This window comes from Heterodontus francisci, chromosome 15 (assembly GCF_036365525.1).
Source record: "Heterodontus francisci isolate sHetFra1 chromosome 15, sHetFra1.hap1, whole genome shotgun sequence".
Lineage (NCBI taxonomy): Eukaryota > Metazoa > Chordata > Chondrichthyes > Heterodontiformes > Heterodontidae > Heterodontus > Heterodontus francisci.
Window position 1 is genome coordinate 25,396,121 of NC_090385.1, and position 14,756 is coordinate 25,410,876.

General features: G+C 39.8%; 2 protein-coding genes across 4 annotated transcripts in view; one reads left to right on the forward strand and one right to left on the reverse strand.

Annotated features, from left to right (window-relative positions):
• Positions 1 to 14,756, forward strand: part of uprt (uracil phosphoribosyltransferase (FUR1) homolog (S. cerevisiae)) — a 62,016-nt gene that overhangs the window by 24,525 nt on the left and 22,735 nt on the right. The window lies entirely within an intron of this gene.
• The window catches only part of zdhhc15b (zinc finger DHHC-type palmitoyltransferase 15b), a 62,780-nt gene continuing 54,565 nt past the window's right edge, over positions 6,542 to 14,756 (reverse strand). For both annotated transcript variants that reach the window (XM_068047273.1, XM_068047272.1), the window contains one exon: positions 6,542 to 13,602. The gene's annotated coding sequence lies outside the window, so the exon portion shown is untranslated. The remainder of the gene's footprint in view (positions 13,603 to 14,756) is intronic.

The window sequence follows — 14,756 nt, forward strand, 5'->3', positions numbered from 1 at the left end:
ACAAGCTGGAATGTAAAGGAGATTCAGACACTACTTGAAGCGGATTCAACTCCCCTCCACTCCCCATTACCTGTTCCCTTCACCAAAAAATATACAGGCTGCACATCAGGACATCTCTGAGGAGATCTGCACTTTACCAAAGAGGAAATAGGCCATCTCTGACTTGCTTGGCACTGTGTTAGTACCACACCCCCTCCAGGCAGAATAAGTGACATTTTTGGATGACTAGATAGCACTCATGCCTAGTAATCTGGCCTCCTGCCTTCAATTTCCTCAAGGAGGGCTTGCATGTCTGAAAATGTGCAATCTTCTGTCTTGGTGCCAAGCCCTACTGCTCTCTGGGTCCAGATAGTGGCTGCATAGTCATAATTTTACCCAAGTATAATGGCAATATTGCTGAGGCCCACAGTGAAGTTATTGAGAGAGTGAAGTGAAAAAGCCAAGCATTGCTATCTCTTACCTCTTTGGCCCCCAGTCTGCTGCTGGATGGCATAGGCTGAACTCTTTCTGAAGGCTGCACAGAAGTCTCCAGGTACTTCACCTCTTTTACACCATTGGGAATGCACTCTAGAGGTCGCTGGTAGATGACATTTGTTTTATTGAAGGGAGCAACCGCGTTGCAACTCATTGAGGAAATTGTAGACCAGAGCAATTAACTTATTGAATACACCGGTTTATAACTGGCTCTCAGTCCCACTATTTATCTCACTTTATGCACCTCACCATCGCCACCACCAGCCCCCCCAACCAACTTTCTCCATTCCTCCTCTCTCAAAAGCATTGTCTCTTTGGTGGAGTATAGTAGAATAGGGATCCTCCTAGACCTTTCCCAAATGGCCATTATTCAGCAAGAGCCTAAACAGAGTGTGCTGATTGTCTATTTGAATGGGGTAGGGGAGAAAGCATTCGCTGACCCTGATCCTGCTGTTATCCTATGCATACACACATCCTTCCAGAAGGGATCACTGGATAGTAATCAGGAGCAGAAACTCTCGCTATTTTTTCTCAATCTAAAGCATCCCCATTCCATGAAACCAGCTAAACAAAGACTAGGAATCAAACGTGGAACTCTCCCACTCTGTATGGCTCACTGAATAAACTTGCTGAGCCACGAGGGAACCTCTATCAGTTTTCATTTCTTCCAGGAAAAAGCACATAACCAAAAGACAATGACGAAAATTCCCGGATTATCTCTGCAATTAATAGAACAGAGCACCTACGGGCAAAGAACTGTAATATTTATATCACGTTCCACAATCGTTCAGCTGAAAGATTAAGTAGGAACACAAGGCTATGATCTAATCTCTTTTTGACAGATCTGAATCTAGGTCTCCCCCAGAAACCCAAATGCTTCTTGTATCCATTTTTAATACTATGTGCTGTAATAGTCTTCCCTGATAACTTAGAAGCACATTTCACAAGTCCATTGCCTTTTATGTACAAAAAAGTTCCACTTTACTTTTACTCCTAATTTTTTAACTTGTATTCCATGGTATTTGGACTAGAATATCAGCATTGACATCCCTGGTACTTGAATAAGGGTTTGGCAATGCTTTTGGCCTTCATCGTCACTTGGGGCGGCACAGTGGCGCAGTGGTTAGCATCGCAGCCTCCCAGCTCCAGGGACCTGGGTTCAATTCTGCGTACTACCTGTGCGGAGTTTGCAAGTTCTCCCTGTGACCACGTGGGTTTTCGCCGGGTGCTCCGGTTTTCTCCCACAGCCAAAGACTTGCAGGTGATAGGTAAATTGGCCATTGTAAATTGCCCCTAGTGTAGGTAGGTGGCAGGGAAATATGGGATTACTGTAGGGTTAGTATAAATGGGTGGTTCTTGGTCGGCACAGACTCGGTGGGCCGAAGGGCCTGTTTCAGTGCTGTATCTCTAAATAAATAAACTCTCAGGTTTTCTCGACTCGCTCCTCAGGATGATACAGTCTGCTCCACCTCTTTTTCCCAAGGACACTTCACTGGCACTCCAGGGGTCAGGTCCAGGTCTCTCTTTTGTGCCTTGCACCTTGACCTAGTTTGCAGCCCCTGCTTACATGGACACTCTGCTGCTTCTGCCACTGACCAGCACAGCAGGTCCTGACCACTAGCGGAGCCGAGGTCAGGTATGGGCAGATCCAGCATCAGCAACTCTTAAGGAAACTGTGGAATAAGTGCCAGCAGTTCTTCACCACTATCCTGGACACTCAAACTGCCAAGTAAACACCCAATTATTGCTACTGCTTGACTATAACAAAAATATTATACTGTAAATATAGATTATAAATGTGTAAAGCTACTAACAGTTTCCTATAAAATACCAATTATAAACAATGCAGGCTATGCAAAACAATATATTGCATTACAGATAACAATTTTACATCCATACATACTATTGACCCTTGTCTACCTCTGAATATTTTTTAATTCGTTAAATCCAAGCAGTTTACCTTTATTGATAAATTTGATCAAAATTCTCAAGTCTCGTTCATAGTGATCATGAAACTACTGGATTGTCATTAAAAACTCATCCTCTCACTAATATTCTTCAGGGGAGGAAATCTGCCATACTTACCTGGTCTGGCCTGCGTGTGACTCCAGACCCACAGCAATGTGGTTGACTCTTAACTCCCCTCTGAAATGGCCTAGCAAGTCACTCAGTTGTAGGTGGCTCACCACCACCTGCTATTCAAATGGTGGTCCGGTTGCCCAGCGGCCCTGCCGGCGTCCAGGTCCATCTTCAGGCCTCCCCGCCATGGATCCCAACGTCACGGTCTCCTTAAAGTCCAGCCCATTAAGTCAGCTTCCATATGTATACTGATATCAAGCTCCATCTACCATCTAACATCAACACAGCGGAATCTCAATGCTGTCCAACTGGGAAGACCAAAGCCATTATTTTCAACACCATTTTCATTGGTGATCCTTTGCTATTGACTTTGTTGCCCTCCATGATCTTGCCCATCTTATATCTGCGAAGTCTTCCCACCTTAATTCCCTTCCATACCTTTTGGACTTCCATTTTTTGTGCATACCCGCTCTCTTTTCTCACCATTGCTGGCAGTTGAAGATTCTGCCTTGGCCCTAATCATCAACTCTTCTCACTAAATCTCTCTGCCTTTCCTCATCCTTCTCGGCCTTCTCAAAACCAATTCTTTTCAGCCAACCCTTTGGTCACCCCTTCCAATCTTTGCCTCCTTGGGTTTTCTATTTCTTCCGTCTCCCATGAAGAGCCTTGGCAAATTTTCTGTGTTCAAAGCACTACATAAATGCAAGTTGTTTAATGTGTTACGATCCTGTAGTTTTTTTTTCTGGGAAGAATGCAGTGTGCCTTTAAGGCTGGAAAAGGAGCCGTACTGCTTTAAGGCAACACACTCCAGAGACTAAGTCAAAGAGTGCATTCTCATTGCCATAGGATACAGCCACTCAGAACCAAAGACACGAGATATATTGGGCTGAATTTTACGCCGCCCCAGCGGGTCGGATGATGGCATGGGGGCGGTGCAAAATTGAGCGGGAGGCTCCGGGAGGCCTACCCACCCCGCTTCCACCTCCCGCCAAGTTTACGGCGCAGGCGGGGGGGTGGGAAACGGCCCGCCTGCCGAGGCCAGTCAAGGCCCTTAAGTGGCCACTGAACAGCCACTTAAGGGTCCTCGCCCACCTCCACGGGTATTTTACCAGTGGCAAGTGGGCGTGCTGAGGACGTGAAAGGCCGCCCAGCGATAGCTGTTGGGAAAATTAATTTGGAAAGTTTAAAATTATATGTTAAGTGATCTGGGGAGGGAGGGGGGGACTTAATTAACTGTGTTTCTCCCACCACAATCAGAATCGTATATTTTGATTGGGGGCTTTGACTGGAGCAGTCGGTCGTAACAAATGTAAAGTTATATTTAAAAAAATAATTAAGAATAAAATGCAAGACTGAGTGCACTAACAAATGCAAGAGGCTGACAAGCTACTCAAGTTATCAGCTTAGTTCTTAAGTGTGTTCCTGCTCTGTAACATGCTTCAACCTTAGTTTCATTACACCTACGACTAATAAATGTGACTGCGGCTCAATAAGTGGTTAAAAGTCCAGTACTTATTAAAACAAATTATTTATTCTTGTAAACACATTTTCTTACAATAAAGATTTAACGGACACATTACTGAATGCATTACAAAGTGCAGTAAAAACCATTAACCCTTTCAATTGGCATTGGCATACAGGTTTAATAAAATACAATCATTTTGTGGATTAGCAACATCCTTGCATTGTATAGGGACGTGAAGACAGGGGAAAATTGAAATATATAAATGGACTATTGTCAGAGAAACTGCATTCTGATGATATACTTAACAACTCATTAAATAGTACAATTTGGTGCCATCAGGGGCACTAAACAGGGCAACCTAAAGGAAAAAAAAAGTGCTAGATTCCTTGGCACCAGGAAAACAGGAGGCCAGTAGCATAGTGGTAATGTTACTGGCCCAGACTGCTCTGGAGACATCCAGAGACAAGAGTTCAAATTGCACCATGGCAGCTCGTGGAATTTAAATTCAATTTATAAATCTGGAATTACAAAAAACTATAGTCTCATTAATAATGATCATGAAATTACTGGATTGTCATAAAAACCCATCTGCCATTCTTCAGGGGAGGAAATCTGCCGTCCTTACCGGGTCTGGCCTGCATGTGACTCCAGACTCATAGCAATGTGATTTGACTCTTAACTGCCCTTTGAAATGGTTTAGCAAGCCACTCGGTTGTAGGTGGCTCACCACTACCTGCTCAAGGGCAATTAGGAATAGGCAATAAATGCTGGCCTTACTAGCAATGCTCACATCCCAAGAATGAAATTTTTTAAAAATGGCAGATGCAAGACCTTGTACATAAGTTTAAAAAAAAACTGTACCTTTTTTGCACTGTGACAGGACAGAATGGCAATCAAATGGGACGAAAGGATATTTGTACATATCACCTTTGCTAATACATTGTTCTATGGATAGGACATGAGGGATGCTACACTAGAAATACAAATTCAGGCCATTTGGCATCAGTTTGGTCCTGACCGGGCTTTTCATCATCTCAAATGCTGACAGTGCCAAATCACATGACCCAGATCAGCAACTTTTTGGATGTTGCAGCCAAATAAAGAGGATCTCTCCTACCATTGTTTTAAATCAAGATGATCATCTCAACAAGGGCAACTGCAAATAACTGTAGCATGCCAGTTAAAGGTTTAAAAGAATTTTCAGAGCTTCTTTACAGAAGTCATTAGTGAAAATACTGCTAACCTTTTCATGCTCATACTGACCAGTTATTTTAAAAGCACAGGCATCATTAAAGTGGTTTTCTTCAATTACAGTCTTTTTCAGTTTAATACAATATAAAAAGTACAGGATGACAGTGGAACAGAACAGAGTGGGAATTCAATCTCAAGCACAATGTTGGTAAAGCAATAGAAAATTTATTGGTGCTACTCGAACATGGAAATGATAAAGGAAGGAGTTTAAACTTTCTGTGGAGCTAGGAAAGAAAATTACACGTCAGGGCTGAGGGAATTTTCTGATGGAGTCAACTTTAGATAATGGTGCTGTTTGGAAATCAGTTACGTGAAATAAACTCCAAATGATACTTAATATAATCATAAATTAAGTATGGAAAATAGGCATGAAGGTGCCAATTTCATACAACTCAACTAATACTTGAAAAAGACAAATTGCTTTGATATATTAAATAACATGCCAAACTGAAATTTAGCTGTGGTTTTCAAAGTTGGCTAGCACCCTGCATTGGTTGCTTATTGAAATCAAATTTCTTAATTTAGTAAATACCTTGGTAAAGTAGGATAATATAAGGTGGGTGAATACCCAATACACAAGTTAATACTGGGATCAGCTGTTTCATTCGTAAGCCTTGGTCCTGTCCCCTACGTTAGTTGAACATGCAGAATGGACGACTTAACAGCACAGCAGGTGATATGTTGCAGACGCACAAGTTTGGGAGCTATGGATAATTATTGTACATGTTTTGAGATCATTCCCATCCTTTTATGGATGCTCTCTGACATTTGTACTCGTAGGAGATATGCTTTCAGTTACAATATCAAACGCTGGTTTTCACTAAAGGATAATAGTCAGAAATGCTCGTCTTGCAAGCTGGAGATTTTTGATTATAAACAATCTTTGCGGCAGGTTCAAACATAGTGATGGCATCCTGGGGCACGGCAAGTCATTAAAAAATTCCAGTTTTGATTTTACCCCCTCCATTACTGTATGCATATGGTTGAGCATTGCCTACTAAAAAGAAACTGCTCGCTTTTCCATTTCTCTCAGGTCGACTTTGCTGCTTTGGCGACATGGCGCAATAGTGTCTGTGTCACTTTCTATGCAACCTTATCTCATTTATGAGCTCCCCCACCTCATGTTTCCCCCAGCTGACTGTTCCTACTTTGGGAAGCCATTCTGACTGGTTGGCATCCTATAATACATCCACTCTGGATGGTAATGTCAGAGGTTACTTTCAATTAAATAAAACTTAAAAACTAATAAAAATAATTCTCTATAAGCCTGACGACTGGCCAGGTATTTTATTGATGCACAGATATAAAAATGACATGATTTTTGGCTAACTTGGCTAGTGAAGACGTTAGTAAACTGGATAAAATGTGGAGAGAGAGGGAAAGAGACAATTACTGTCATTTTTCCATACAACACACATTATATTAAAAACTGGGCTTCAAACCCATGTTCCCATTATAAACCAGCATACACTACATGCAAACAATTAGAGGCAGGTGAAAGAGTGCTTTATATGTAAATATGTAACGTGTGAAAAATCACAGCATATCAAATTAAAACAAACATTAGAAAGAATACAAATTCCTTGTAAAATATTGTTTGCAGTGTTGGAAAATTGCCTCAAAATATGAAGTTTGCCTATAAATGCAGTCCAGCCCACAGTTTTAAAAGTGCTGTTGGTCAAAATCCCCAAGAACAACAATAAATAAATTGCTTTATAATGCAGTTCAACGGTCTTTCCGTCTGAATGTGTCAGGAACAAAATTACTTTTTTTTGAAGCAGCTCTTTACTTTGGGAAGTGCTACTGTTTTCAGCTAATTACACAATTGAGGTCAATCAAATTTTAACACAAAACATAATAGATACAATTTTTCAAAATATTCTCCCCAGTGCCTCCCATCACTACACTTGTTCCTTCCTCTAAGGGGTGGTTTGGATGACAGAATTCTCTCCAAATTTAGTTTCTGATCAAGTGGAGGCATACTTCTGTTATGGCCAGACCGGCCTTTCCTACATCTTCACTTTCAAAATCAAGAGAATGGTTCAATCAAGGGGACCAGTGATGAATTTGCAAAACTGATCCTTTTCAGAGCAGTCAACTAGCAACGTGAACTGGTGGACCCTGACTTTGAGTCAGATGTTCAACTGCTAAGTTATCAAGGTATCAGAGATGCTAATGTTTTAAAACACTTGTTTAAGGAAGGCTAAAATTAAAGAAAAACTCAGCACCAACTAATGACATAGTTCAGCAGTGTCTGGAATCTGTAAAGTTTCAAATGGCATTAAATGGTAGTTCAATATGATAGAATTGAGTGACCTACTAGTAAGGTACCAGGTATGCTTCATCAGTTCAGTCCTGCTTAAGACAAATGATAATACCCCTCTTGTGAGCATTATTTCTACTATTTTCTTTACGAATAAGTTTGTAGGCTACAAAAGGCCAAGGCAATAAACCAGTTGCAAATCAATTTACAAACTTCTTGCAGTATGTCAGCAGAAACCTTTCTAAAACACTTGGGTTTAAAATTGTAATTTATTTTGATTTCTGTATTGTAATCTATAGCTGTTGAGAGGCTATTTCCCCAGCTGAAGAGTTTAGAACTACGGGTCGTAGTCTCAGAATAAGGGGTTGGCCATTTAGGACTGAGATGAGGAGAAACTTCTTCACTCAGAGGGTTGTCAATGTTTGGAATTCTCTACCCCAGAGGGTTGTGGATGCTCAGTCATTGAGTGTGTTCAAGACTGAGATCAACAGATTTTTGGGCACTGAGGAAATCAAGCGATATGGGGATCATGCGGGTAAGTGGAATTCAAATCGAGGATCAGCACGTAATTAGGAAAGTTAATAGAATATTATCGTTTATCGTAAGGGGAATTGAATACAAAAGTAGGGAGGTTATGCTTCAGCTATACAGGGCATTGGTGAGACCACATGTGCAGTACTGTGTACAGTACTGGTCTCCTTATTTAGGAAGGATGTAAATGTGTTGGAGGCAGTACAGAGAAGGTTTACTAGACTAATACCTGGAATGGGTGGGCTGCCTTATGAGGAAAGATTGGACAGGCGAGGCTTGTATCTGTTGGAATTTAGAAGAGTAAGAGGCGACTTGATTTAAACATATAAGATCCTGAGGAGTCTTGACAGGGTGGATGTGGAAAGGATGTTTCCCCTTGTGGGAGAATCAAAATAAGGGGTCGCCCATTTAAGACAGAGATGAGGAGAAATTTTTTCTCAGAGGGTTGAGAGTCTTTGGAATTCTCAGCCTCAAAAGGCAGTGGATGCAGAGTCTTTGAATATTTTTAAGGCAAAGGTAGATAGATAAGCAAGGGAATGAAAGGTTATCGGGGGTAGGTGGAAATGTGGAGTAATGAGTTCAGCCATGAGCTTATTGAATGGCGGAGCAGGCTCGAGGGGCCGAGTTGCCTACTCCTGCTCCTAATTTGTATGTTCGTCTGATCTTACTGAATGGGGGACCAGGCTTTAAAGGGCTGTATGGCCTGCTCCGATTTATTGTTTTTGTCACTCTTCAAAATAAATACACCTCCCCAAGTTTACAGTCCTTCAACCACACTGATCATAAATTTTCCAATATTTGCTTGAAGTTGACAGCTCTGGATAATAGGATTTTACTCAACATGGACTGTTTTATTCCTCAAACAGCTAATGGATAACAGGCAGTTTCATCCTCCAATCAGTGTAATGGACACTGTCCAAATCCTTTCCTCTAAGACAGATTTATTCCACCAGATTTTCAATGTTTTATATAGAAACTATCCTGCACTGATCCAATTCCCAATTGCCAGATAAAGGACACAGTTACCTGGGATTCTTTTTGTGGAATGCAGATTAGATTTTCACAAGTATAACTCGTGTCACTAAATAGACTATACAAGCTTCCTAATATTATGGCAATCTCAAATGAATCAGTTGCACACGCAATTACTTCTCCAAAGTAAAACTACTACTGCAAGAGAGGGAGTAAAGTCTTGAATTCCAGGACATTTCCAGGAAATGCTGCAAGCAGACGGCACTTGTAGAGTGGTGGTGATGACATTTTTATCGTCAATTTTTAGTAATGCAAATACAAAACAAGTTTCCATGTTATATTAATGATGACTTTTGAGTAAAAACTGCAGGTATTTCACTCTCTAGTTCTTAATAATTTACATAAGAATAATTAGACAGAGGACATTTAATCAGGGAGGGGAGAACGAGAGAGAGTATGAGTGAGAGATAGAGTCATTGTCATTTTTAAGGCCTCTATTCAATAGTCTAGTTGCAAGTTGATTTGAACTCCTTACAGAATAGGGATATTTGAAGGACCTTACTGCTGCATATAAAATAATTAGAAAATAACAGCAATATATCAAGTTATTAAAAAGGTAGTATTTTATTACACTTACCATAGACCAAATTTACATTGCAGCCTCATCCAGGTTATTGTTAAAGCTGCATGGGAACCAATGAAGAAGAAATAGGCACACAAATTTAAGGACTTTCTTATCTATTGTATTCCAAAATCCCCTCCGTTTTACTTTATAACCCATTTCATAAAGCCACTCAGAAAAATATGTATAGTAACAAGTAATGTCTCCCCTTGCTCAGCATGTCATCATTCTGTTCCAGTTTAATTTGCAGTGGATGGGCTCTGACATCTCTGTGATATGGTAAAAATATTTGCAAGTTACCAGATAATTAACCAGTAACAAAGTCACAGTGGATTAAATCAGCTCACTGATGGATATTCTGATTACATCAGGCTATGAAGAATCATGGCCTACTTTAGACAATTGTTTTAACTTCTTATCTTCAAAAAGTATTATACTGAGTGTTTTGTTAGCATTGGAAAATCAATTAAAGCTCTCCCTTAACCACTGCAATTCGATCGGTGGAAATAGGAATTATATTTCTCCTTGGGATTTCTCCACACAACTGTTCTAAAGACATTTTCTATGTGTGGAAATTTCTCACATTACAGCATTCTTTTATTTTCACTTTCCTATTTTTAAAAAAGTGGGGGAGGGGGTGGGAGAAAGATAGAGAGATTGTCTGAAAGTCAAGATAAACTACAATAAAAATCAAATCTTGCATAAAACCAAATATACTCAGGTACAAAAACACTGAGAGCAACTTATTAAAATATAATTGCTCAAAAATATTGACGTGCAGCTCTATTATGAAGACCAAATTGTCTATCCCCCAAATGCAAATCCAGGATCATTTATGATCATCCTCTTCCACCACCACCAAAAATCTTTAGATTAGTTAAAGAAACAAAATCATGCAATACTTTCTACCTGCCACTAGATGTATCTGATCATTGGAAAATTCTGCATGAGGATTTAGCAAGTACACCAGTTATTTCTACTGTAGCGGCTGAGAAGGATCAAGGGCTGCATGAATGTTTTCTGTTACATTAAAACTATTTTTCTCTGTCAATATGTTGAAGCCGACATTAAATGCAGCAATATCACTGAAAGGTTGCTCCTACAAAAACAGAGCTTGGCGAAGTCATTATATATCTGAAAAATATCAAAAGTGTTTGCATTGTAACAGATAATGCATGCTGGGGCTTGAGTGTTTTGTCGTATTATAGTGCAGTTTTCAGAACAGTCTTTTGCAGGAACCGAGCCCGCCTTAACACTGCAACCTCACTTTTTAATGGACTCCACTGTAGGACAATCTAATAGTCTTATGTCTAAATAAAGTACTTAAGTTTTTTGTGTATGTTAATTAAAAGTCAAACTTGTGAAGGTTTAGTGTACTTATCAAAGCTGCTTAAACATCAGCCAAACATCAGTGACCAGATTCTTCAATTCTCAGTTCCAGAACTTTGCTTGTACATTGCATAGGTGTCACTGTACAAAAAGCAAATCTCAGGGTTATCAAACAGATTTCTCAGAGGTAAGCCTCACAATTACTTTCACTTTGCTAAACTGCACTTTAAAAAAAATTAAAAATACTTTTCCATTTCTACATATATCATTCATCAGTTTAAAAAAATAACTGGAATATTTAAACCCTAACTATTTCAACACTTGCAATTTAGTCACTGATTGGTTCATAGTAAAGTGGTTTAGCCTAAGACACGAAAGTTCTTTTAAATATATATCTACAATGCAATTGAAAATAAAATTGGAACAATTCCTCAGAGATTTTGACAAAAAAAACCTGTGCACAGCTGTGACAGCATTTATAGTATCTGAAAAATCCCAAGGTTGTGTTATAGTGGGTAACAAACTATCCAATGTCTTTTATAATATAGACTGTTTCCTATTAGAAATCCAAATTCCTTGCATTACTATTGCCTCAATTGCCAGATGGCTTTGCATCGAATGGTCAAAGAGCAAGTGTGTTCTAGTCAGGGAACAGGAGGGGACAGTTTTACACTATTCTTTTAAATATAAAAAGGCATTCATAATCCTGTTTCTATTAGAATCCTGGGAGTCCTTTAATTCAGTTTGGTCAACAAAAGGAAAATAAAGAAGGACTGAATCTGCATTCATTTAGAGCCTTTCACAACCACAGGGCATCCCAAAGTGGCTTACAGCCAATGGAGTACTCTTGACGTGTTGTTGCTGTTGTCATATAGGAAATGCAATAGGCAATTTCACACAGAAGGATTCCACAAAAGGCAATAAATTGACCAAACCACCTTTTAAGGTGTTGGTTGAGGGATAAACATTGATAAAGATAAAAGCAAAACAATTAATCTTGCAATAAAAGGAAATAATTGGGCTAATGCTTTGAATGCTAATAATATTTGTAAGAACAAATGGTTTCACTAAACCCCACTGATATAAATAATTGGTTTTTAATTGAGTTGCATGTCAAAGATGGAAGCTGCTCAGTGCTTTAATATTCCCTTTAAAAATAAACATTCTGAGGTCCATCAGCAGGTTTATTTCCCTTTGTGGGTTAATGTCCCTGAACCAAGTAGTAGTTATTCTTTCATGTTGTTGGGGGTTCATTTCCTCCAGTTCAAGCAGCTTGTTCTACCTTAACCTCAGCACTTTGGGCTCAGAGGGCTTACCACAAGCTAAAATTCAGGAAATTCAAAAGCCACATGATGAGAACTCAAGTCATATCTGGAACCTGGAAAAGATATTACAAAGTTCTCATAATGATACCCACTAACCTCTGTCAGGTTATTGAATATATGCATTTCTAGGCAGCCAGAAAATCAACAGCTGTTAAGGACTCTTACTTTTAAATATAAGTGATTTACATACCTTTATTTCAACAGTTAATTTCTGTCCTGAATTTAAATATATTTTTAAAAATAAAATGTAAAAATGTCTCAAACTCTCAACCGGTCCTCACCAATTGGAGGTGACACAGGGAGAAAGTGCAAGGTGACATTTTAGGGTGGAATTGTGCCACAGAGTACAGACATAAATTAGTGAACCATTTTTTGGATGTGGTAGAAGATCAAGAGGATTTTTACTGTAGATTTTTGTTGATCCTTTCTTTACTCAAAATTAAGGTTAGGAGAAAAAAGAAATCACACCTTCATGGAACAATAATAAAAACTGGGCTAACTGGTTGCTGTGTTATAATGTGAAAGGTTAACACTGGTGTGAGCATACTAAATAGCAGAAATTCAAACTTTCCTTAGGTTCGAGTGACTCAAACTCTGAGCAGATGCTGCTTTACATATCTTTGGCCCCTCATTGGAGTAATTTATTGTATTTAATTTTGAGGGTAAATTAGTTTAAAAAATATGTACATCACATTACAAACATATCAAAAAAAACTAGCTAAATTTAAGAATCTTCTAAACATATTTAAAAAAATAAAAAAAAATTTTAAAAAATGACCTGGTTTGAAATGACTTAATTCATATAAGCACAGTAAACAAGCAATCCACTGCTCTTTTGTTCGAACATATTGTTGAATCGACAGTGCAGTTTTTTTTCCATTTGACAGTTCTATATTTGTACCTTACCCATGCAATTTTAATGCAAGGAACACTTTTGTTTAGCACTTCACCCTAATGAGTTAAATATAGCACGTCAATGTTAAATTAATCCCAATGTTGGTTTTAGGTATCTGTGATAGAGCCTCATTCACACACACATTATTCACATCAAAGTCCGTATCCGTGGGTACCCAGTTTGTAACTGACTTTACAGCGTTTCCCTCCCCCACCAAGGAAATGCAGTTGTTCATGAACCAAAGCCTCTATGTACATTATCTATTGAAAAGATCTTCAGGAGACTGCCTGATGTAAGGCATGTAATACTCAGTTCCGTCTTGTATGCTGAAGACACGCGAGGATCTTTGGTTCTCTAATTTGCACTTCAAATAATACTGTGGCCTCTGGGAATGACCTGAAAAGATGGCAATAACCAATATCAACAATGGGTGAAGTTATTTTTGACAAATTATTTACCATTAATGAACACTTCTTGTTTATGGAGGTGACCTATCATCAGTAAATCAATCAAAATAATTTTTGAGCCTTGTCATAGTATTGCAGATAAATTGTGGCAAGGTTCAGAGCTCTATGCTTTGTAGGCATTAAAATGATTGACATTGAAAAAAAATCAAAGATGGTATGAAGCAGTGTAATTTGTCAGCAGCGTCAAGGCCAGTTTTGGAATTCAAAGGGGCAAACTTATTCCATAAATGTTGTTAATTCTTCACCAATTTTTCTGCTTACCTCCTGAAAGCACAGATGCATGCTGAGCCACAATCCTGTGGGCAGAGGCATTCTTCAGTACCTAATCAAATGGACATGCTTCATGTGCATGTCCATACAGTACTGGATGGTTCTTTGACAACAATGGCTACGAAGAGTATTTTAGCATAGGTGAGTCATTGGGATTGGGTACGTGGGGGTGGTTAAATGTGCGTCAGGAATATAGCTCCAACCCACTGACTTCTGGGCAGTCAACTTGTTCCCAGGAGGTGGGCTGGCATTTCAAATATGTTAATGAGGCTGGAAGCTTATGATTTAACCTGCTATGCAGGTTTAACTGTGGCCGACAGTTTCCTGGGCTACGATAAACCCAGCAGCTACAGTGAGGCGAGGAGAAACTCAGGGAGAAGGCAAGTGCCATCAGGAGTGCTTTCCCCACCCCCTCTCCCACAATCATACCCTGCCAGGATCGGATTCCCTCCCCCGCCACCCCACCCCTAGGGTCAGACCTCCCTGCCATGGTCGGGAGTTTGCACCCTCGCTAGTCTTGTGGTCTCCTCCACAGCACTTCCTGCCCAACTAGAAGCGAAGCTTGCCAATCAGGCTGACTTCCGGGCAGGGAATCTGTCGATGACAAGAGACACACATTGTGAGGTTAAATCTCCACAACATACAGGGAAACCCAGACTTCTGGGTTTCCTGCTTGCTACTAACCACCCCCATTTCCATTTCCTCACGCCTTCCAGCATATCAGAATATTAAACCCCACCCCCCCCATGCGCCCAATCCTGTCCTTGTCAGAGATCCATGGCTAGCAAAGGCGAGGCGGGGAAAATTGGGGGG